The sequence below is a fragment of the Miniopterus schreibersii genome (genome assembly GCF_964146895.1).
Source record: "Miniopterus schreibersii genome assembly, chromosome: 1".
Lineage (NCBI taxonomy): Eukaryota > Metazoa > Chordata > Mammalia > Chiroptera > Miniopteridae > Miniopterus > Miniopterus schreibersii.
This window is the reverse complement of record NC_138101.1, coordinates 129,425,189-129,450,874: the sequence shown is the minus strand read 5'-3', so window position 1 is coordinate 129,450,874 and position 25,686 is coordinate 129,425,189.

The following is a 25,686-nucleotide window of genomic DNA, read 5'->3' as shown; positions in this document are numbered from 1 at the left end:
TGAACACAGGGGTCCTCCGTCACTCTGTTCTTTGTGTTCCAGCTTAATTTAGGCCAGACTGTGGACAAAAGTATGTCCACAGCGAGGGGCTAATGCAGGTCAGGACAGAGGACCACAGGGGAAGGGGAAGAAGGAAAACGGCCCTCTCGCCTTTAGCGAGCGCATACGGTGCCATCTTTAGACTTCACAGTGTACAGCAGACACCAGCACTAACGAGAACAAGGTGATGTTCCTGTAATCGAGAGTAAAACAGAATGAGAGCCCATCACTAGTTAGAGAGTAAGTGCTTATTCTTGCTCTAGGATTAGAGAGGGCTAGCCCACTGCTCACAGGATGGAGAAATCCAGAGCAACCAAGAGTATCACCTAAATACCAGTGTGACAAAGATAAGCATAAATTGTGTCTATCATCTATCTTCCATCTATCTATCTATCTATCTATCTATCTATCTATCTATCTATCTATCTATCTATCTATCTATCTATCATCTATCATCTATCTATCTATCTATCATCAACTATCTATCTATCTATCTATCTATCTATCTATCTATCTATCTATCTATCATCTATCTATCTATCTATCATCTATCTATCTATCTATCTATCTATCTATCTATCTATCTATCTATCTATCTATCATCTATCATCTATCTATCATCTATCTATCTATCTATCTATCTATCTATCTATCTATCTATCTATCTATCTATCTATCATCTATCTATCTATCTATCATCTATCTATCATCTATCTATCTATCATCATCATCTATCTATCATCTGTCTATCATCTATCTATCTATCTATCTATCTATCTATCATCTATCATCTATCTATATCATCATATCTATCATCTATCTATCTATCTATCTATCTATCATCATCTATCTATCATCTATCTATCATCTATCTATCTATCTATCTATCTATCTATCTATCTATCTATCTATCTATCTATCTATCATCTATCATCTATCATCTATCTATATCTATCTATCATCTATCTATCTATCTATCTATCATCTATCTATCATCTATCTATCATCTATCTATCATCATCATCTATCTATCATCTATCTATCATCTATCTAATCTATCCATCATCTATCATCTATGTATCATCACCTATCATCTAGTTATATATCAAGTTTTGTGCCTGAGTTAGGTTTCTATGGAAATTGTTACACCATTGCCATTATGAAGAGACAACTCTGTTTCAACAGGCTTTGGATTCTGGTCCAGGCTCCAGCCTGTCTCAAAATCCAAACAGAATCCTAAAATCTGTTCCTGCTTCTATCAGAACTTGCTGTATTTTCTTTGCCTCCTGCCACCACACAGTTGGATGGACACCAAGTATAGAAAATTTCAGCCTCAAAGGAATATTTTAAGAAAGTTATGAGCCAGATTCAATTACTTGTATAATAAGCATTATCTCTGAAAAAATATTGTTGTAACATACCTTTGAGCACAACTTAAAATAACTACAAATTTAAGCTCTAGATACAGATGGACTTGGGTTGGAATGCCAGTTTTGTAACTTATTAGCTATTTTACTTTGTGCCTTAGTTTTCTTATTTGTAAAATGGAGATAGAATTAAAATGACATCATAGAGGTACTGCAAGATCCTAATGAGACAATGTATATACTGTGCTGAGCATGGTGCCTGATTCTTAACCAAGGCTCAACAGATCAGTTGTAATTGCTGTCATAGCGATAATAATTTTCAATCACCAACCCTTAGTGTATAAGGTTTGTGAGTTTTCCATAAACTGGTATCTAAACATTCTTTTAAACATTCTTTCAATTTTCCATGCACAAAATGAGTCCAGTGGTTACCATCAACTCTGCTGCATAGTTATCCTCTCTCCCTAGAGGGGAGAACAGTAGATAAAAATGACAATGACAATTATTTTAGCAAGAGCTTCTTTTTTTTTAAAATTATGTTTTTATTGATTTCAGAGTGAAGAAGGGAGAGGGAAAGAGAGAGAGAAAGATCAATGACAAGAGAGAATCTTTGACTGACTGCCTCCTGCCTCCCCCCCCCCCCCCCGGAGATCGAGCCCACAACCCAGGCCTGTGCCCTGACTGGGAATCAAACCTTGACCTCCAGGTTCATGGGTTGATGCTCAACCACCGAGCCACACCTGCCGGGCAGCAAGAATTTCCTTAATAAATGTATTAGAGTGAAATATTTGTTAGTAAATTTCAACTTTGCGGTGAAAATGTTAGCAGCAGCTGATTAAAAAAGCAAAATTTTGAGAATTTTAAATGGTAAATCATTTAAGATTTTTTATGTCATAATATGTAGTATAGGCCGTACATAAATTTGGAAATAGCAGTTTTATTTACTAATTACAGAATCCATTCATTTGGTAACCAGTGCACCCCCTTCCTTTCCCTTCTCCTTTCCCCCCTCATTAATAGATTTAGAACTGACAGCGCTTTCACTTCTAAGTATAAAGAATAATTTTCTTCTGAACATAGAGACAACTATGAAATCAAAGTTTAAAATATAGACCTCTTCTAAAGCGATTCAGATTTCCATTAAGCCTCCTCCCACCCTCTCAAATTAAAGTTTGAAAAGCAGAGCTCAGAAATAATCTGACAGGCACTAGTGCTTCGTTCATTTCCAGCAAGGAAGCACCAATTTGATTCCTACCATAACAATTTTTGCTGTTGCCAGTGCATCAAAATTTTTTAACACAGCTTCTCAAGTGATAGAAATCATCCCGTCACTTTGTTTCATAAAATTGACACCCTGGGGAAATGCAAAATAGAGTAGGAACTTGAGCGAAGCTGCTCCTGCAACCCCTGCTAGGTATTCCTGAAATTCTCTTTTCCTCTTCAAGTAATGTCATCAAGTCCCAATTACTTGTTGTTCTTTTTCCCTTGTTCTGCTGCGGTGCCACCACGTCCCCGGGCTTTCCTCAGCTCGGGAGCTGGTGTTTCTAAAGTGTTACTCATCGATGGGGATTCTACCGCTGGCTGATTTGAATGCAGTGACAAAAAAAAGGGGGGACTCGATGAAATTATTTCACACACAGAGCAATAAACATATGGAATAAATTACTAGAGGAGATGAGTCAGAGAGTTTCAGGAACACCTGGATTTGTTTCTGGAGGCAGCGGAGTCGAGAGGGAGCAGGGGGTGCAATGAAAGCACTCTCACCAAGCAAAGTGTGAAGGCTCCAGCTTCTTGTAGAAATGGCACCTCTTGCATTTATCGGGAGCACCAGCTCTCGGAGAGTCTATTTGAAGGGAAAGGTTCCTCAAACGCCCTAAGTCACAGGAGCTACCCTCCTCATGGGCCTGGCTTCTGGCTTTGAGGAAAGGGTGGGAACGACAGAAGGTCCTCAGTGTAGAAAGAGGGGAAGAGCCTCTGACTGTGTAGGGACTAAGCTTCAGCAGTCGCTTCAGACGTGGCCCAGGCCTCCCACTTACCCACCTGTCTGACCTGCCCTCTGGCCAGGCACCTGGTGGCCTTTCAGAAACGGCCTTGCCCCCCCAGTCCACAATTACGTTGCTGTTTCCTCTCCAACTCTTGCCCTCGTTGTTCAGGCCACAGGCCACCTTTTCTGTGATGTCTCAGTTAATTGTCACTCCCTCCTCTGTGTTTCAATGCCACACACAGAATGTCTTTATGCGTTCACTTTATCTCCTCCACACTTCACAAAATGCCTGGCCCTTTGGAGATGTTTGATATCTTCAAATGTTATTGGCCTCACTTTGTTTCAGAGGATTTAAAGGCCTTGATAAAAATAATAGCGAACACCAGGAGCCTTTAACGTGTGTCAGGCGCTGTTCCAAGTGCTTCCCAGGTTTCAGCTCATGTAATCCTCGTAACGGTGCTGTGGGTGTGTCTCTGACGTAGGCACTGATGTTATTCTTGTTTTGCAAGTGAAGAAATAGAGGAGCAGAGATGTTAACTAATTTGCTCAAGGTCAGCTGATGAAGAGCAAATATGAGGCTGGGCTTAGCCAGCTGGTTCAGAGCTAGAACTCAGCCGTTATCCCGATTACTGCAATGCCTCACAGAGCAGGGAAACAAAAACAGGCACCTCCATAAGAAAGAAATAGCTGAGGTCATAAAATGGAGCTCTTAATTAAGCTAATTAAATGCATATACGAAAAGCCCACACATTACACAGGTTTTAGCAGCCAATTCAAAAGGTTAACTTGATCAATTAATCAATTAAACAAAAGCAAATCAATTACTCAGGAGAATATTCCTGATATTAAAATGGGAAATAAATTTCTTCAGTGGGGTTCCTAAAAGCTGATGGTGTTCAATCGCTCCTTCACTCCCCTTCCACATTCGCACTTACCCAGTGGCACATCTAGGTGTTCAAGCAAAAGGACTGATCACAGGACAAACATTTTGTAAACTTACATATGCTGCCCAAACAAATGTGCACAGATTTTACATATCCAAATGGACAACACGCACCCGCTCATTCAACAAACATACATATGCTGAGCCTCTGCTTTGTGTCACATGCTGTTCTGGGCCCCAATGACTCGATGATGTACCAGAAAGGACCAAAGTCTCTGCCCTCATGGAGATTACTTTCTAGATGAAAAGACAGATGATGAACAAACAAGATCACATGGTGTTAAGACCTAAGAAGTGAACTAAAACAGGTGAAGAGAATAATGAATAACTACGGGAGATGGGGGTAGGATTTTTCTTAGATAATAGGGTCAGGAAACACCTCTCTGACGTGGCATCTAAACCAACACCCGAATCAAGAAACACTGAGGCAGTTTTCTGTTTTCTCCTTAATTATTCCAGTTGGAAATCAGATGAAATCTGATCATTTCAGGCCAATAAAATCAATTGTTCTTTATGATTTTTTTCTGTAAATCTCCCTTTTTCCCTGAGATGTTCCTTTATTTGTATTAAATGCAAATTTTCTTTGGAGGTTTGAATATAAGCAAATGAAGAAAAGGAAGGGGGTAAATTTCATACCTTCCAATTCAGCAATAGTCTGTAATATGATTAAGTTAGTTTAATAGAAAATTCTGCACTGGAACCATCAAAATGGAGATGAACCCTTAGAAAAAGAATTAGAAACCTTAGAGTTGAACTATATGATACCTATTTCAAAAACATTTGTTCATCTTGGTTTTCAAATAACGAGAGATTGTTTGTGGTCCGTTCATTAAAAAGTGTGTTAATAAAATAGTCCAACTTTGGGAAATTAAATATTTTGATCCCATGGTACAGATTACTATGTTCAACTCATGAAAATATATAGGCCAATGTCACTCTAATAAATTTAATTATATATTATATATTATATATATTATTATATTATAATATTATATTAATTATATTAATTATATTATATTAATTATATTATATTTATTATATTATATTATTATTATATTATATATTATATTATTCTTACATTATATATGGATATAGGGATTCTGGGCTGTGTATTTGTCATATCCGTCAATTTTGCTCATTTCACACTTGAGTATGGAAAAGAAATTTGACAAAAGCTATGGACAAAAGCTAAGCAATGGACAAAAGCTAAAACAATGTTACTAATGCATGTGTTTGCAACATGCAGTCTGTTTAATTCTCTTTTTCAGAAGAGTCACTCATTCTTTTTAAATTTCCTCCCACTTTGTACTTTGTGGAGCAACCAGCTACCTGTTCTATAGGAACAGGAAATTGCAAACTTAATGCTCTGTAGTGAAAGGAAACAAAAGGCATAGTTATTTATTTCTTTCTTCACAATGCTAGTGCCTTATAAAATTATATCATTGGAAGGATCAGAGTCTTAAGCATTAAAATGCTCTGAGATAAACAATACAAAAAAGTGGGGAAGCCTCCAAGATTGACAACCTGGACTAAGACTAGAGGAAGTAAGTAGATGTCTAGTTATCTGGTAAAATACGTACTGGAACCTTGATAGCTTCTTTGCAAATTTAGCACATGTACTTAATTTAGACTCACTGTTTAGCATTCAAGTAGCTACCATATGTATATGGGTGGGGTAGTGAGGCAAATTAGGTGTTGGAATCACATGATGTCACATAGACTCCAGCATAGGAAAGGGACGAGCTTCGTGACTGCAGTTGCTTATGTACTATATAGTGCTTTTCTTATTTATAAAGCTGGAGCATACATTCTATTACTCCTGTTCTTAGATTTTCAGACAGCCATAATTTCCGGTCTTTTGTTTGAAATGAAGGCCTGCCTGGAAAAATTGAGGGTGCTGCCAAGCTTACTAAAAGACATTTTTTGTAGCACACTATATTCTTTATTCCACTACCCCCTCCCACACCCCCAACTCTCGAGTGTAGCAGAGGGGGCACAAGATTTGAGAAAGATGTAAATTATGAAATTGAAAGCACGTTAAAGCAATTATGGAAAGAATCTTGTCAAATGTTCTCTTAGCCAGAAAACACTGACGTGTACTGGTGTGTGGTAGTGTGCATCTAAGGATACCTCAAAGACTATGTTCCCAGAGTGAAATTATTTGTGATATGCAAGTTATATCGGATTCCTTTCGGAGAAGGGAACAAAAGTTAAAATTCAGGTTACAAATCTGGAAGACTAAAGTAGGCAATCAGATTTAAACTTCTACATCTGATTTATTTGACATGATTTCAAAATAAACCAAGTTCAGTAAACCTGTTGGCAAAGAAGTATAATTTGTCAAGCGATTAACAGAGACACAATCTGTAATTACGAATTGCTGAAAGCAGTCCACTAATGAGAGAATGACTCACGTTTTGGGGTGAAGGGAGGAGGGGTCTCTCAGAAACTGTAATTTGATTTACAAAACTCTAAATAGCTAATGGCAGGTAACTCTTGCCAACTAACCAGCCAACTCTTGCAAGCTCATTAACAGAACTCCATGGTCTCACTGAAGGGTAAACCATATGGAGGTGTCACTAAAAGCTGGAGATGAGAGACTGTAATTCATGTTCAGTCCTTCTGTGAGTCGGTCATATGGGCATTGATTTGAGCCTTTGTTTATCTGACATGATCTGTTCTTAAGAAAGAAGAGAAAATAAATTTTTAGTTGGTGGGTTTTTCCCCCCTACCACCTTATACCGCAGTTTTCAACTAATTATTCAACTTCTTTATTCTGCTCTTGTGTCCTCCAGCTTCTCATATCTGTGTCACATTTTAGTTCTAGCAAAACAATTGAATAATAGCATTACACAAGTGCCTAATTTATTATTTGCTTGAGTGCTGATCTTAGAGGGTTGTTAAGTTGCTCTTCTGTGATTTCCCTGGTGATTGTAAACCTGGGGCATTAAGATCATTTTTAACTCTTTATGCACATGGACTTTGTGAGTGCTCGGGAAACATAATGTGAAACAACACACCTTCAGAAGGCATCATTTTATATGGGGTTCTGTTTACTTAGCCACTCGAACCCGAGTACCATACTAGTGTGTGTATAGGCACTTTGATTTCCACTTGATATCCATCTGGTCCAAGAATCTCTAAAAAATTATCAGAATAACACATGAGCATAGTTTGAAAAATAGTACTAAAGGCTATTTAATGATAAGCAAGTCTTCTAGTCTATTTTTCTATATCCTCAGTCCAATTCCCCAGAAACAGCTTTAACCACTTAGGTGTAAAACCTTTTATTGCTCTAAATAATAAGCTTTCATTACCAGTTCTTGATTTAATAAACTGACAGATTAGCTAGCTAGTGTTTCTGGACATGATAGATGAAATTTAGCTCACTTATATCTCCTTTTCCCCTCGCTCTAAATTCCTATTTTAAATTTCTTTAGTATTTTAAAATTATTAAATAATATAATCAAATATTTATTTCTTTATTATGTGCAATACATACGAAATAGTAAATATATAATATATATCTTACATAATCGAAAACATTTCATCAACTTTAAACTGTAATTATTACCTCCCCTTTTCCAAAAAAGGGACTATTAGCATACTATTTCTCCCATTTTTCTTTCCTTTTCCATCTTTAACATTTTATCAGCTTTATTCTTACTTTTCCATCACCAAGACTGATGATATTTGCATTCTATTTTGATAGAATTAAGATTACTTTTGCCAATAGCAAAAGTAATTCATCATGTGCTTTTGCAAATATTGTTGATATGTGTGTTTTTGTTGCATTTCCTTTCTTATGGGTTTGACAATACGGCTTTACGACTAAGAATAGAAAGTTCCTAGAGTCACACTTGATAGTGTTTTTTTACATTACCCCAATTGTTCAAACAAGTCTTAATTTGCTCCATATTTGGTCTGTGAGTCTTTTATTCCATTTTCTATGTTTTCTCAGAGTTTTTAATTGTTTATGTTTAATACCACCAAGCTCCATGATCAATCTGTCCATTTATCATTCCTTTAAATGTCATTATTCTTGGACACCACCTGACATCCTTATGGTATAGGGATGGATTGTTTTCCAGATCTGGTACAGAGGTTAATTCTTTTTTTTTTTTTTTTTTTAATCCATTGTTTTCTGCTTTGTTGGTTTCTTCTCCAAATGATACATACAATTGAATTTTGAAGTTACCATGGATCTGAAAATGGTTTAATTTTGCTTTTATATTGGTTGCCAGTTTGGTTGGGTAGAACACCTAAGATTAAAAACAATTTTCTCTAAACTTCAAAGGTTTTGACATTTATTAGCAAGTGTTATAAGAAGCTAGATAACAGCCTAAAATCATTAATTCTTTTGTAGGTAGTATGGAACCCTTTCCACCTCTCACTTTGAGTATAATTATTTCTCTTTATCTTTAGGTAGTGGTTGGCTTAGTTTAGTCTTTTCTTTGCTTTACTAAACATGCCATTAGTTTCACCATTCACCACAATTTCAACTGTTGAATTTAGATAGATATGAGTTTTCATACTTTTTCTATCAAACTGCTTTTTAAAAAATTTTAGGATCAAAGCCCAAATTCTTTTTTTGGCATATATTGAGGTTATCCTATTACATCTTTGCTATGTTGAAAATACTATTAATATATTTTCTAGTATAGAATTGTAGTTGTAAACTACTTCCTAGTAATAATGTAATTTTTAAATAACATTGGGTTTAATTTTATATTATTTTGTTAGTTATTTCTATATACTCATGGATCATTTGAGAAGGTAGTTTTCTTTGTGCTAGTACTGGCTTTAATATAGTAATATACTAGCTTCAGTTTATTCGCAGAAAGGTTCGCAGATGTAATGTGTTCTCAAACATTTCATAGGCAAGCATGGCAATCATCTCATCTTTGAAAATGAGAAGAGTGAAGTATTTCTTTATAGAATTATGTCTTGTACCTTTTAAAAAAGAAACAATACATTCAATACATTTGGTGGCTTCTATGGTTATTGATTTTTTCAGATTTATTGTAAGTTTTAGAATATGACATATATCTCATCTGTATGTTCAAATTTACCATCATAAAGTTTTACTTAGTATATTAACCCTCTCTGTGGCTGAAATTATATCATCACATTTAATTTTTTGAATCTGTTTTCTCTCTTTAGCAACTTTCTTGCTTTGCTTAAGTAAAGTTGTCTTAGTTAGATTACATTCTAATTATTAAATATATTTATCAATTCTGTTTTTTAGTTTACTATTTGTTTTTGTCTTCATTAAATTTTCTTAATATTCCTGTCAACATACTTTGACTATCTAAAATCTTGAAATAAAAGTTTTACTTACTTTTTTTTTGTCTAACAATAAAAGCATTTAAGTCTGCGAATGAGTTTCTGCCTATAACGTTAGTTGTAGTTAGTTATGACATGTCATTTCCTTATTGCCCTTCTTTTTGGAACATTCGCTTTGCAATTTTAATTTATCATTTGATTCAAGGATTATAATATTTGTTGATTTCCAGGTTGAACTTACTTTAATTAAATTTTTTTTATTACTTTGAAATTTCCTTCTTGTTGGTTATTAAAAATGTGGCCATTTAATATCTATCTTTAATTGTATTCAAATTATCTTTGTGGTTTAATATATGATTATTTTAATTAATAACTATGTATGAAAAATATGAATTTTTCTTCATTACAGTACATTATTTATATATCTTATTATGTTCTATATACCCCTAGTTTATCTAAGATATGTACATGTGTACCTACTTATGATGTCTTCTAAAAGTATCTTCCCACATGTTGATATATTTTAAAACTATTTGTTGAGGCATAATTTGTAATGAAAATATTAACGTAGTCATATATTCATTATAGAATATACCTTTTAAAAACTCTATTGTATCACTTAATATTTTCCTTAAATCAACTTTACTTTTCCTAATATCAACACAACTTCACCTTATTTCTTTGTAATTTTCAGGAACTTAAATATTTTTGCCCATCCCTGAGTTTCATTTACTGTGTTAGCGTATTTAAGATGTAGTTTACACAACATGTGCTTAGGATGTGTTTGCTAATCTAAGAGTTTCAGCCGTTTCGTGGAGGCTCCTCATTTACGTTTATTGCCATAATTGACATGTCTGTGCAAATCTGTCATCTTATTCTGGGTGTTTCTTGAAGGTGTCCTTGTGATTTTCTTTGTGTTTTTTTTTTTTTCTGTCTATTTATCCATCCATCCATCCATCCATCCATCCATCCATCCATCCATCCATCCATCCATCCATTTATTCATTCATTCATTCATTCATTCATTCATTCATTCATTCATTCATTCATTCAATCAATCAATACTCACTGATTCCTTTCAGCATGAGAGGAAAGGTGCCGGGCTCTGGGGAAGGACAGGGGCCGAGTGGGCGGGCGCGGGGCCGTGGGGCCCGCGGGGCAGCGAGTGGCCCCGCAGGGGAGCGGCTGCGGCCCCGCGCGGGGCGGGACAGGTGGCCGCGGGCCTTCTGCAGCGCCCGCTGCGGCTCAGGGCTTTGCCAGGGGAAGTCTCTTTCTCTTGAGGAGGGAAGACCTAAGCCGAGCGCTAAGGGCTGAGTAGAGCCTGAGGACAGAGGGCAGAAGTTTGGGTGTGAGTAGTGAGAAAAGCATGTTCAAAGGCCCGGGGGCCAGAGCGTGTGGCGCTTGGGGCACTGCGGTAAGTCAGAGCGAAGGGCAGCGCTGACGGGGTGGGCGAGGGGCTGGGAAAGCCGCCGGGTAAGTCTGCCTTTAGGCCTATTGACATTCAAGCGCCTGCTCGCTTGTGTATGGTCCAGGAGAGACGTCCAGACACCTTTATGTGCAGCAGTGGACACCATGGGGGTATCCTTTACCAGGAAGATCCTGAGGAACAAGAAGAGGGGGCCCAAGGAGGGGACACCGAAATGGAGCAGGCGGGCAGCAAGTTACCAGTGACCAGGGGAGACTGCTTCGGGTGGCACGGTGCCAGAAAGCGGTGCATGACCAGCCTCCTGTCGGCCTCGGCCCCCAGGCAGCTGCAGGCGAGGCCGCACCAGGCCTGTTTCCTGGCACCATGCTCACCAGAAAAGTCCTGCTGTATCAGACAGAAGTCCTGCCACGCTGGAGGCTTTGTCCCCCATTTCTCCTCTGTGAGAACCCCGAGACCATTCTGTGCGGATGCTTTGAGCATTTTGGTCTGTGGTTGTGAAAAGTATAATTTTATTTGTTTATTTATTTTTTGTTAATTCTCACCTGAGGATATTTTTTTCTATTGCTTTTTCAGAGACAGTAGAAGGGAAAGAGAGAGAGAGACAGAGACAGAGACAGAGAGACAGAGAGACAGAGAGACATCCGGACTAGTTGCCTCCCACACATGCCCTGACCTGGAGAAGGGAGTGAACTCACAACCTAAGTATGTGCCCTTGACCAGAAATTGAACCTGCGACCCTTCGGTGTGCAGGCCGATGCTCTAACCACTGGGCCACAACGGCCAGGGCGAAAGGTATAATTTTTAGCACTGCTCAGTCTGTGGATGGCCTGCCCTTTCCCTTAGCCCTCACTTTTCTTATTGGGGGTCACTTTAAGTTTTTTGCCTGAGTTGTAGCTTAAATGATACTGTGCTGCTTTCTTAAGAGATACATTGAGAATTCATCTTTCATCTCTTCCTTTAGAGTGCCTTGCTGTACTAGAAGAGATTTATCAGAATTTCTAATGCATGGGTCATGCTCTGTCTGTTTCCAATAATGGTACACATTTTAAAATTTTCATTTCTAGATTATTTCCATGAAAATCTAGAAAAGGGATTATTAGAATTGGCATTGCTATTTTGCCTTCATGAAACTTAGCATTATTTTACATTATTAACTTTTTTTGTTTGTTTGTTTATTCCCCTCACTAGCCTTTAAGTTTTGTGGGTACAAAAATGAAAAATGATACCTTTCAGCATGGCTAGTGTAAATCAGCTGTGAGTGTTTACCCATGAACCAAGAGGTCACAGGTTCAATTCTTGGTCAGGGCACATGCCCAGGTTGTGGGCTCGGTCCTCATGCAGGAGGCAGTGGTTGATGTCTCTCTCATCAATGTTTCTATCTCTCTACCCCTCTTTCCAAAATCAGTAAAAACATATTTGAAATTAAAAAAAAAAGGTACCTTTTTAGATCTCCATCATATGCTCATAATTCAGTAGTAGAATACCTTGATGTTTAATATATATTTGTTCAATAAGTGAATAAATAAATACATTAAGTAGAATGGCATATGTTGGAGATGATGAATCTTTAGCTATATATTCATCTAATGTTCAATAAATCAACTGAAAAATTTTATTAAGCAACTATATTTGCATGTGATAGCTATATACCATCAAAAGAAAAAAATCTATGGAATAAAACAAGATACACATGCTAAGAGTTAAATAAATGCCTTATTTGGGAAATAAGTGGGGATCTTATATTTAGCTTTAGATTGAATTAATTGATCAATAAGTTGGTTGGAACCTTTTCAGTTTGAGATATATAGATGTGTCAATTCACCTACTAAGATTCTCATATAGTTTAAAATGTAGTCCTTATAAATTAATTAGTCTTTTAATAGATAACATTAAAAGACTAATGTTGGTCAGTTACATGTATTAAAAATATAATCAATATACTTATACTCATTAATGAGTAGCTAATTATGAGAAAAACCAGAGAGTGCAATGAAAAGGGCCGTCTAGATATTCATAGATCCCTCTATCCACCTTTCATTCACCTTTCTGTGCATTCAACGACACACAAAATATTCCCTAAATAACAGCCATACACTGAGCTGCTTATTCACTGGATTTGTACAGATAAAGTGCTACATAGTAGCAATGTGCCATGGGCAATACTACTTAATATCTTCAGGTACAAAATTATTATTCAGTATTCTAAGGAAAAGAGATAATATCATTAAAGCCCAATGCTAACACTCATAAAGGCTATGAGAATATGTAAACTATTAGTTTTAAATAACTTTTATTCTATGATTATATAGTGCAATCTACATTTGAAGCTTTCCAAAACTGAAGCAACATTAGTTGCCTTTTTTTTAAGTTTTCTATAAATCCAATGTTTACAAACTAACAGCACCAAAATTTCATGACAAGAGAACTGAAAGTCTGTAATTCTGATGATAATTCACATCAGGAGCCTTAAATATTACTTGTGGGCCATCTGTCTAAGCCTCTAATTTTGATACAAAAATAAAAATTAAAACAATACTGAATAAGAATTGTACAAGACAGACATAACTAGTTTTCTCCATTTCTGGTTGGACTTCAGAAAACAGAAGAGTTTTGCTTTGTCAGAGAGGGTTTTGTCTTTTGCTGAATCTTACATAGTTTTCCACTTTCCCCTTTGCTTGAAATTAGGTTACTGCTGCTTTTTACTTATTATTTCTAGATTCTTAAAGAAGTAATCTGCAAAGGCCAATATCCTGATGAAGGCACTGTAATAAGTTTTTCAAAAGAAAATGAATATCTTCTTCCAAGCATATAGATAATTAAAATGAAGTACATATTTTGCAACTTTCCACCTTTTTAAAAAATTTAATTGTGTCCTGAAATATTTAAAAGCAAAAGGAAAACTATTGAAAATTATACAACAAATATCTATATTAAATTTTGCCATAATTGTGATATTTATTTCAACTTTTTTTTATTAAAAAAAAAAAAAAAAGGGAAATAAAGGACATCAAGCGTTAGCCCCATCTCTCCCATTCTGTCTCCTCCCCTCTCTTCCAAGAGACAAATATGGTCTTAAAACTGATATAACTCCAAAACACGAGTTTAAAATATTTTCTGTAGCTCTATGTTCCTAAACTATGTAATCTGTTGTTTTTGTGTTTAATGTTATTCATGAATGATATCATTATGAATCTGATAGTTTGCAGTTTTATTTTTTATTTACATTGCACTTTTGAGGTGCACCCATGCTGTAAGGTGTAAAGTCCATTCATCTAAACTTCTAGAGCCTACTATCCCATTATATGCATATGTTCAGGACAATAGAGTTGTTTCTATTCTATCACTTTACAAACAAAGCTGCAGTGAATACCATTGAATTTGTCTATGTACTTGTGTAGGAGAGTTTCTCAAGGGAAGGCACCTAGCCCTGGTTACTGGGCTCTGCTGATTTGTCTTTCCATCAGTATAGTAAGTGCCATTTCCCCCACATATTCCCACTTATTTGTGAATGGTCTTCTGTCATCTGATTTATCACTTTTCCAAATACTAGTGAAGCTCAGCAAATTTTTTATTTTTTATTTTTTGACACTTTCTACTCTGTCTCTGTGAATTTCCTGATGTCCATTTTTCAATTGTATTATTTTTCTTAATTTGTAGAATTCTCTTTTTTGTTCAGATACAACAGTTGGTCAGTTACATGTATTAAAAATATAACTCAGCTTGTGGCTGTTCCTTTCACTTTTATTATGATGGCCTTTGTTATACGGCAGTTATTTAAATGTTAACATAAAACTGTTTCTTTTCTTTTATGATTTTTTTGTTTTCTGTGGCTATTTTACAAAATACTTGCCAATCCCAAATTCAAAATATAATAGGCTATTTTTTTTCTAAGAGTAATGCAGTTTTTGCTCTTACATCCAGGTCTTTAATTATCTGGGTTTTATTTTTAAATAGATATCTATTTCCATGTGGATAGCCAATGCTTCTGGCACCATTTATTGATTGACCTATTCTTCGTCACTCATTTGTAATGTCACCTGTTTTTAGTATTGTAGTTTTATACTCATCTCTATAAATTTCTAGCTTAGCTTTTGTTATATTTGCCCCTGGATTTCTTACACTTTTGTTCTTTTTATAATTAGTATCCACTCCCCCACCCCTGAATGCTTCATCATGAAAATTTTCAAACATAACCAGAATGTTGAAAAACTAGTACCCTATGTACTCACCAACTAGATTCTACAGTTAAATTTTGTTTTATTTACCATATTGTAGATTTATCCATATATTCACATCTCCATTCATCAATCTCTCTCATATTTTTTTGAATCTCAAAGCAAGTTGCACCTCTAAAACTTCAGTATACATATCATTAGCTAAAGTTCAATTTTATTTATTGTTTTTTAAAGATAACATTTGCACCCATTGACATGCAAAAATTGTACCATTATGAATTTTGAGTAATCTATACACCTATAAATCCAAGTCTCTATACGTAAAATGTTATTATCAGCCCAGAAAACCCTCTCCTGTCCCTTTCACTCAGCCTTCCCAGAAACAATCACTCTTCTGTTTTTTTCCACCATGGATTACTTTAGGATTTTGGGGAATTTCATATACATAGAACCATGTAGTACGTACACTTAGGCAAGACTTAAGTTACTCAGTATAATGTTTTTGAAATAAAACATGTTGTTTAACATATCACTAAGTTGTTGGTTTTTTTTTTTTGTTTTTTTTTTGTTTTTTTTTGCTGAATAGTAATATCCTGTATGATTAGGCCACCTTCTTTTTCTTTTTTAATCTATTCTCCATTTGATAGACATTTGGGCTGTTTTCAATCTTTTGCTATCATAAATAAAATTGCAGTAAACATTCAAGTACAACTCTCTTTGTGGACACATACTTTCAATTCTTTTGAGTTATACCTAAGACTGAAGTTATTGGATTAACGGGGAGGTATTTATTTAACTTTATAAGAGACTGTCAAACAGTACAAAATGTTTGTATCATTTTATATACTTATCAAGAAAAAATGAGAGTTCTGGTGCTCTGTGTTCTCTTCAATATTTAATACTGTCATTCTTTTTCATTTTTGCCATTCCAGTGGGTATATAACGCTATCTCATTAGTGTTTTAATAAATATTTTCTTGATGGCTACTAGTGTTGCTCATTCTTTGATATGTTTATTGGTTATTTACAAAGTGCTCAAGTCTTTTTGCTTATATTTTAATTGGGTGGTTTATCCCTTTACTATTGAGTTGTGAGAATTATTTTTATATCCTTTTGTTAAGTACTCATTCTACAAATATTTCTCCAAGTTTGTGACTTGCCTATTAATTTTCTTAAACGGTGAAATTTGGTGAGCAGAACTTTTTAATTTCAAGACGTCTAATGTGTTAGCTTCCCAGGGCTGCCATAACAAAGTACCACAAACTGGGTGGTTGAAACAATGGGAATTTATTTTTTCAAAGTCTGGAGGCTAAAAGTTCAAAATCAAGATGTTGGTGAGCTTGGTTCCTTCTGAGGCCTCTGAAGGAGCATCTGTTCCATGTCTCTCTCCTAGCTTCTGGTGACTGGCAGCAATCCTTGGCGTTCTTTGGTTTATAAATGCATCACTCCAATCTCAGCCTCCCTCTTCAGGTCGCATTTTTCCTGTGTGTTGGTCTTTTCTCATAAATGTCACCTTATAAGGACACCAGTCATATTGGATTAAGGGCTCATTCTACTTCAGTATGACCCCATCTTAAGTAATTATATCCCCAGTGACCTTTCTTCCAAATAAGGTCACATTCTGAGGTAGTAGGAGTTAGGAGATGGATACATCTATTTTTTTATTTATTTAAATTTTATTTTTCAATTACAATTTATATTCAGTATTATTTTATATTAGTTTCAGGTGTACAGAATAGCAAACAAAGTATATGATTGTCAACATACCTTTTTTAGGATTACACAATTCAAGCCATAACATCCTATTTGTTGACTTTTTTCTTTATGATCATTGCTAGCTATTTGTTCTCTTAGAAAGCACTGCTTCTCACAAGTTAGGAAGATTTTTCCCTTTGTTTTCTTCTAGAAACTTCTCTGGTTTAGCTTTTTGTTTTTAGAGCCTACCTCAGATTAATTTTTGTTTGCTATAAAATAATAATTAAGGTTTATTTTATTCCATATGGATACCTAAGTTTTCTAGGACTTTCATTAAAATGACTTTCCTTTTCCTCATTGCATTTCTTTGGCACCTTGGTGAAAAATTGATTGATTATAGAGCTATAGGCTTATTTTGAAACTCTCTGCTCAGTTTAATTGATCTGTCTGTTCCTTACCCATTCCATACTTGCCCATACCACAGCCATGAGAAACCATAAACACTGAGCTCATCTCTTCATGTCTACCCTTTTCCCTACTCCGTCATGGCCTGGAAGTTAGGTACTCTCCTATTACCTACCTCCCAAATACCTACCAACAGAATTTTTTATATTTACTTCAGCTTTCCTGGTTGCCCTAAATTTGAGAGTTGATTAAAGATATCTATCCAACAATGCCAGAAGCAAGAGTTCCTTAATATGGCTTATTGTTCAATTGTTTTGATCATTCTAGCCAGAGATATGTCTACTTTGATATCTTTTAAGTAAACAGATATTAGTTTTGTCTAACCTGTATTTTTTGTTTTTTTTTTTATATAATAAATGTGTTTCATAGTCTTCCATCTACTTTCATTGGATTTTTTTAGTAGATAATCAATTAGTGGAATTCTTTTTTTTTCTCCCAATATTTTATTTTTTATTTATTTTTTTAAGTTTCTTTATCTGTATGGTTGAAAATATTACAGATGTCCCCTTTTTACCCCCACTGGTTCCCTCCACCCTCCACCCACCTCACCCCCAGGCCTTCCTCAGACCAATGTCTGTGTCCATAGGTTATGCTTACAAGTATATAATTTCTTTGGGTAATCTCTCCCCACCACTCTCCCATCCCCACCTTCCCTCTGAGATCCCTCAGTTGTTCCATGCTTCTATGTCTCTGGATCCACTTTGTTCATCAGTTTATTTTGTTTATTACATTCCACATATAAGTGAGATCATATGGTATTTGTCATTCTCTGACTGGCTTATTTCACCTAGCATAATACTTTCTAGTTCCCTCCATGCTGTCCCAAAGGATAAAAGATCCTTCTTCTTTATAGCTGCCTAGCATTCCATGGTATTCAAATATACCACAGCTTTTTTATTCACTCATCTACTGATGGGCACTTGGGCTGTTTCCAGATCTTAGCTATAGTAAATTGTACTGCTATGAACATAAGGGTGCATGAGTTCTTTTTGATTGGGTGTTTCGGGTTTCTTAGAATATATTCCTAGAAGTGGGATCACTGGGTCAAATGGCAGGTTAATTTTTAATCTTTCGAGGAAACTCCATAGTGCTTTCCATAGTGGCTGCACCAGTCTGCATTCCCACCAGCAGTGTACTAGGGTGCCCTTTTCTCCACACCCTCATCAGCACTTGTGGTTCGTTGATTTGTTGATGATGGCCATTCTGACAGGTGTGAAGTGATCCTTCATTGTGGTTTTAATTTGCATCTCTCTGATGATTTTTTCATATGTCTCTTGGCCATCTGTATGTCCTCTTTGGAGAAGTGTCTATTCAGGTCCTTTGCCCATTTTTTAAATTGGATTGCTTGTCTTCCTTTTGTTAAGTTGTATGAGTTCCTCATATATTTTGGATATTAACCCTTTATCAGATGTGTCTTTGGCAAATATGTTCTCCCATACACTAGGCTCCCTTTACATTTTGTTGATGGTTTATTTTGGTGTAAAGAAGATTTTAATTTTGATGTAATCCCATTTGTTTATATTCTCCTTTGTTTCTCTTGCCCTAGGAGATATATCAGAAAACACATTGCTACAAGAGAAGTTGGAGATTTTGCTGCCTGTTTTCCTCTAGGATTTTTATGGTTTTGCATCCTTCATTTAAGTCTTTTATCCATTTTGAGTTTACTTTTGTGTATGGTATAAGTTGGTGGTCTAGTTTCATTTTTTTGCATGTATCTGTCCAATTTTCCCAACACCATTTATTGAAGAGACTGTCTTTACTCCATTGTATGTTCTTGCCTCCTTCGTCAAATATTAATTGAGTGTAATGGCTTGGGTCAATTTCTGGGTTCTCTGTTCTGTTCCACTGATCTGTATTCCTATTCTTGAGCCAGTACCAGGCTATTTTGATTACAGTGGCTTTGTAGTATAACTTGATATCTGGTATAGTGATCCCTCCAACTTTGTTCTTTCTCAAGATTGCCGTGGCTATTCGTGGTGTTTTTTGGTTCCATATAAGTTTTTGAAGTGTTTTTTCTAGATCCGTGAAATATGCTGTTGGTATTTTAATAGGGATTGCATTGAATTTATAAATTGCTTTGGGAAGCATGGCCATTTTAATGATATTAATTCTTCCAATCCATGAACATGGTATATTTTTCCATTTGTTTATATCTTCTTCTATTTCTTTTTTCAGTGTCCTGTAGTTTTCCAAGTAAAGGTCTTTTACATCTTTGGTTAAGTTTATGTCTAGGCATCTTATTTTTTTAGTTGCAATGGTAAATGGGATTTTTTTAAAAATTTCTATTTCTGAGAGTTCATTATTGGTGTATAAAAATGCCATCAATTTCTGGGTGTTAATTTTGTATCCTGCTACCTTGCTGAATTCATTTATTAAGTCTAGTAGTTTTTTGGTGGAGTCTTTAGGATTCTCTATGTACAGTATCATGTCATCTGCAAATGACTTTTGTTTCCTCATTTCCAATTTGGATGCCTTATATGTTTTTTTCTTGTCTGATCACTGTGGTTAGGACTTCCAGTACTATGTTGAGTAAGAGTGGTGAAAGTGGACACCTCTGTCTTGTTGCTGTTCTTAGAGGAAATGGTTTTAATTTTTGCCCATTGAGAATGATTTTGGCTGTAGGTTTGTTATATATGGCCTTTATTATGTTGAGGTATGATCCTTCTATTCCCACTTTGCTGAGAGTTTTTATCAAAAATGGGTGTTGTTTCAGTGGAATTCTTGAATCAAAAAGTCTGATGTTAATCAATATCTGTACCCTTAAGGATCCCCAAAATAACATAAAATTAAACATCTTATATGCAATCATTCCTCTCCTTTTCTCCAAGTTTTTACTGCTCTATATTTTAGTCCTACTGTTTCATGCCCACTAAATTGGGCATTGTTATTATTTAATAATGTCAATACTTCTTTTGAGATACCTAAACATGGTAAAATTTTTACTCTTGCTTTTTCTTTTTGATTACTGCTTGTGGATTCAGTTTCTCTCCTGAATTATTACTTAATTAAGATGTCATACAACAAGGGTCTATTAGTAGCAAACTATTTGAGTTGTTGTCATTGCTGTTCTCTTAGCAATTTAAAGATTTAGATTTTTTTGTAATTATCTGTCTATATGTGTTTGTTTTTTTTAATTTGCAAGTTTATTTTTTTTGTCTGGTGGTCTTTACTTTCTAAGCCATCTGCCTCCTAAATATGGTTGCTTTTAAGATCTTTTACCTCTATTTTTAAATATAGAATTATAAATATGTGTTAATTTATCCTGTTGAAGTCTTTTGTCCTTCCTGAATCTGAGGATTCCTGACTGTTATCACATCTGAATTCTCAATCATTCTTTCTTGGTTATTTGTCTCCCTTCTCTCTATTTGTCCTCTTGTATTTTAATATATCTGTCTGTTGAATATTTTCCTTTTGTCAGCCATGCTTCTTAACTTTTCTTTCATGCTTTTAATAGCCTCATCTATCTATGTTGCATTTAGTTAATTTCTTCAGAAACATTTTTTAGTTTTCTAATTAGCCCTTCAACTGTGTTAATATTCTATCACACACCTTTTTACAGTTTACATTTTAATTGCTATATTTCTCATTTCAAAGTACTCTTTTATTTTTAAGGTGATCCTGCTTTTTTTTACAGTGTCTTATCCTTTTATTAAGTTTCTATTCCTTTTAAAATCTTTCATAATTTAAAAAATATTATTGTATAATCTTCATCAGATTACTTGTGCATAAGGAGTCCCTGGTCTCTGACAACACGTGTGTTTGGCATTGCTCCTTACTCAGGATGGGTAGTTTTCTCTTGTTTTTACCTCTATTTTGAAACTTCCTTACAGACTGAGCTGCGAGAGTGTCCATCTGGAATTTTGCATTTGTGGTTTCCTCTGCTAACCTCCCAAGGTATCACTGGCCTTGTTCTTATTTTATTTTTTCCATTACCTTTTATTTCTTTTTAAAATGACTCTTTAAAGCCTTGGGGCTTCTGAGCTATATGAATTCTCTTCTGAAGGCAAAGCTCTCCAGAGAAAAACCTGAGTAGTTATCTGCTGAATCTTCTACTTGAATTATTTAATTCTTATATAATCACAACAAACCTGTGAGATAGATGCTATTATTACTATTTGCATACTAGAGATGGGGAAATTAAAGATTGAAATATTAATAAAAATATTTGAAGCTTTGCATCTAATAAGTGGCATATGTGGAACTCAAAGGAAGACTAGATTCATTTTAAACCCATATTCTTATTAATTACTGCACCATGCTTTGTTGCTAGTCAGAAAAAGAGCTCAGCACCTTGAACAGCCCTTCACCAGCCATCTCTACACAGCCTCTAGGTTATAAATAAGCAGTTGAGGAGTATTCTGAGAAACACAATAGTATTCATTAAAGTTTTCTACATATTGATCTAGACAGAAGCTAAAAAGGGATGATTGTTTCTAAATAACTATTAAAGTTGATGTTTGTTATTCCATTACAGCCATTTATTTCATATATATAATTTTTAAATGTCCTTGTGTTACAAAATGCTGGTGTTTCTTATGGACCCACTCACTGTTAGTAGTAATAGACTTTTTGGGGGCTATATTTTATGCTGTTCTTAATCACCTCTTGTTCTAGCATCATACCTCATTGCTATCATACTGTACCAGAAAGGGGACCTGGCCCTTTGCGGGTCTGCCTCAGGCTAGCCAGTAGTGTGTGGGTTCTTGACTTTGTGCAGGAAAAATTTCACAACGTGAGTCCAGATGATTATGAGGGAACATTTATTAAAGCTGGGGCAATAAAACAAAAAAGGGTTTAGCATGGAAGAAGCAACAGGAGAGCATAGGCTGGGCTGCCCTAGCTCTCTGGGAAATCAGAGAAAAGGGGACCTGGGAGACAGATTCAGGGAACTAGCCTGTGATGAGCTGCCTCTGCCCATTGCTGCCCTGGTTGCAAGTCTCATGGGGTCCCTTAGAGTTTAGGAGATGTGTGCCTGTGTGGAAAGAAGAGGGGAAAGGGAATGGCCAGAGGGAGAGCATGCTCTGGGTCCTTTTTCTTGAGGCTTTTATTTCTCTCTTGCAGGCAGGAATCTTAGGGGAGATCTCAGGGGAGGGTTTCAGTAGAATAGTCCACAGTTTTCTAGGTGTGCTCCTTCAGGGTCGTGGTCTTCACTGATTGATTGGTCAGTGTCAGGGCAGGATTCATTAATCATTGCTGCTGGTCCCAGTGTCGCCCACTTGGTTTTACTGCTTTTTTGGGTTTGGAGCTGAAATACAACTGAGGCCTAGATGTTATTTCTAGGGAGGTGACCTGTACCTGCTGTATACATTGCTCTGCTAGTTTGTTCAGGTATCTGCTTCAGTTTCCCTATTCCATTTGTCCTGGCTTACTGGCCTGTCTCAATGCATCTTCCATTTCAAAAAGCAGCTACCCTATATCTCACTCTGAACATTATTGCTTTCATTCTCATTTCAATTTTTAGCTGGAAATATCTTCCTTCATTTGATTATAGTGTTTGAATTTTATTTTTCTCTCCTGTTTTCCATTATTTAATAAATCCCTTGAATTATTTAGTATCACTTCTAAGGTACTTTAAAATAATTTGTATGAAAGATTAAACAAAATAAAATTGTCCTGTTTTTAATGATACTAAGAGTATAATCTTTTGCTTCTGGACTCCATCTATGTTCTCTTTAATTTTGTTTATAAATTGTCTAAAAAGCAACTCAGTTATATTAATGATTATATTGTAAAACATTGCTTCATGAAGATTTAATAAGTGTTTGTGGAGAAATAACATTGGTTTACATATTGTTAACATATATGTTAAAAAACTGGCAATTATAGGCATTTCAGAGTGCAACTAAGGAGTTTACCTTGAACAAAGCAAAACATTTAAAAAAATTTTAATTAGGCTTTGGAAAGTGTGGTGCTCAGGAGAATGACAAAAACTGGAAAAGAACACATATATCAGAGCTATTCAAATGTCCCCACATAGTGTAACTATTTGTTACTCTAATTGCACTACATACATCCCCTTTTGGAGAATCACAATGTAAGATTTATAGTTGGACATCTGTTAAGTGTGTAGATCTTTTGGGTTCCTAAACCCAATTCTAACGTGTGTGTGGATGGGGCTTCCCACACAACACCAAGCAACCCTCTGACACCAGCACAGTGTCTAAGAATTCCATTCAGTTCTGACACTATCTACCCAGATACAGCATCAAATTCCACAGTTTAAGGATTCGGTCCCACAAGACTGACCCATCTCCCCTCACTTCAGATGCCAGTCAGAAACCTAAGTTAGCACCTTGGCTTCTGCCTGGCTGTCTATAGATTGGAGGTTCCAACAGCCCCTCCACGGACTTCCTGCCAGTCACAAATCCAGGTTGTTACTTGTACTTCTGCCTGACTGGCTATAAATCAGTCTCCCTCCTACCCTTAGATTTGATTCATTTGCTAGAGCAGCTCATCGAACTCAGAGAAACATGTTACTTACTAGATCATTGGTCTGTTGTGAAAGGATATAACTCAGGAGCAACCAGATAAAAGAGATTCATAGGGCAGCGTATGGGGAAAGGGCGAGGTGTTTCCATGTCCTCTTCAGGCACACCGGTCTCCCCACATCTTCACATGTTTGCTAACCTGGAAGCTCTCCGAACCCCCTTATTTTGGGTTTTAATGGAGGTTTCATTTAATAGGCATGATTGATTGAATCATTGGCCATTGGCAATTGATTCAATCTCCAGGTCATCTCCCCTTCCCGGTGGTCCAAGTGTGGGACTGAAAGTTCCAGCCCTCCAATCACATTGTTGGTTTTCCTGCCAACTAGCCCCAATCCTTATGTGAGGCCCAAAATCACCTCATTAAAATAAGAAAAGACACCTTGATAACTCTTAGCACAGGAAATTCCTAGGATGTTAGGAACTGTGAACCAGGAACCATCACAAAGACCAAGTAAATATGAGAAATATATTTTAGTCACCAAATAAATATTTATTATAAATAATATTGCGGTCAAGTTGTTAACATTGCAATTAGCTAGTTAATATTAGTAAAGGAAGAGAGCAAAGAGGAAGCCAGACATTATAAACATGGTCATCTGGGCAGCTTCACCAAGAACCACTGGTCCATTCCTGGCAGATCACTGGGGGAAGGGATGGAAGAAAGGGGGAGATGGATGCATGATCAGTGAAGTCTGGGTGAGGAAGGGAAGGTGCGTGCCTGTCACGTTAGCCTGGGGAACAATGAATTGGCTAGGGGTGGACCCCATCAGAAGTGTGTGAAATCTTGGAAGGTTAAAATCCCCAGACAGTAAATTCCCTCACTTGTTCATTCTTGTTTCCTCTTGCTCCATGACCTGCACTCACCCCTGCCCTCTCCTGTTCTCTCTCCATAGCCATGTGGACCCCACACACAGTGAGCTATAGCTGGGAACACAAGCTAAGCAAACAGGATGCTGGACTGGACTGTTCTTTAATATGGAGCAGAAACTATGGGCAGTGGCCTTAATTCAGCTCTGCTGAATTAAGACAAAATTGACAAAATTGAACTTCTTTTATGGTGAGACAGAGAGAGATGGGACCTTGGAGGAGAACCTCCTTAATTTTACATCATCAATAAAGCTTTCCATGAAACTTCATCCTCCTGTGGGAGCCTCAGGAAATACTTTTCCTCACAACACCCCAAGAACTCCACTTCCACTGATTACAGAGCTAGAGTAGGTAACCTCAGTGTGAATATATGAGCTATACTTCTCTGATATTCTAATACTTGTTGCTCATTTATAAAAAGCCATTTAAGACAGAGTCTAGAGATGTAAGAATTTTTCTCTTAAATTTGATCAAAGGAAGACATCTGTAATACTTTCAACAATAAAAATAAATTATTATTTTTTTTAAAGTATGTGATTTATTTCAAGTAAAGAAAGTCCAAGAAACCCACTTTCTTCTGGGGCTCTTTCTCTTTTTAAAATCTATTGTTCACATCTTATTTCTCTGAATGAGATTTGAAGACCACTAAAATTAACTCTTACTGTGGTTGTAAATATAGTGGCAAAATGTATAATGATCTAATAAAATATTTTCTGAAACTCAGCAATGAAGTGATAAATTTAATAGGTATTATTTACATTGCTAAGCTCTAACAGTTCTTCAACATTTGAATAACTAAATAATGATACGGTTTGCCATATGTTTCCATTTAATGAAGCCTTGTATTGATACTTAAATGCTTCATTAAGTCACAAGCTGCCAAAATAAGTAGTTTTTCTCTTGTCATAAATGTGACATGGTTTAACTAAAAAGTCTTGTCATTTTAAAAATT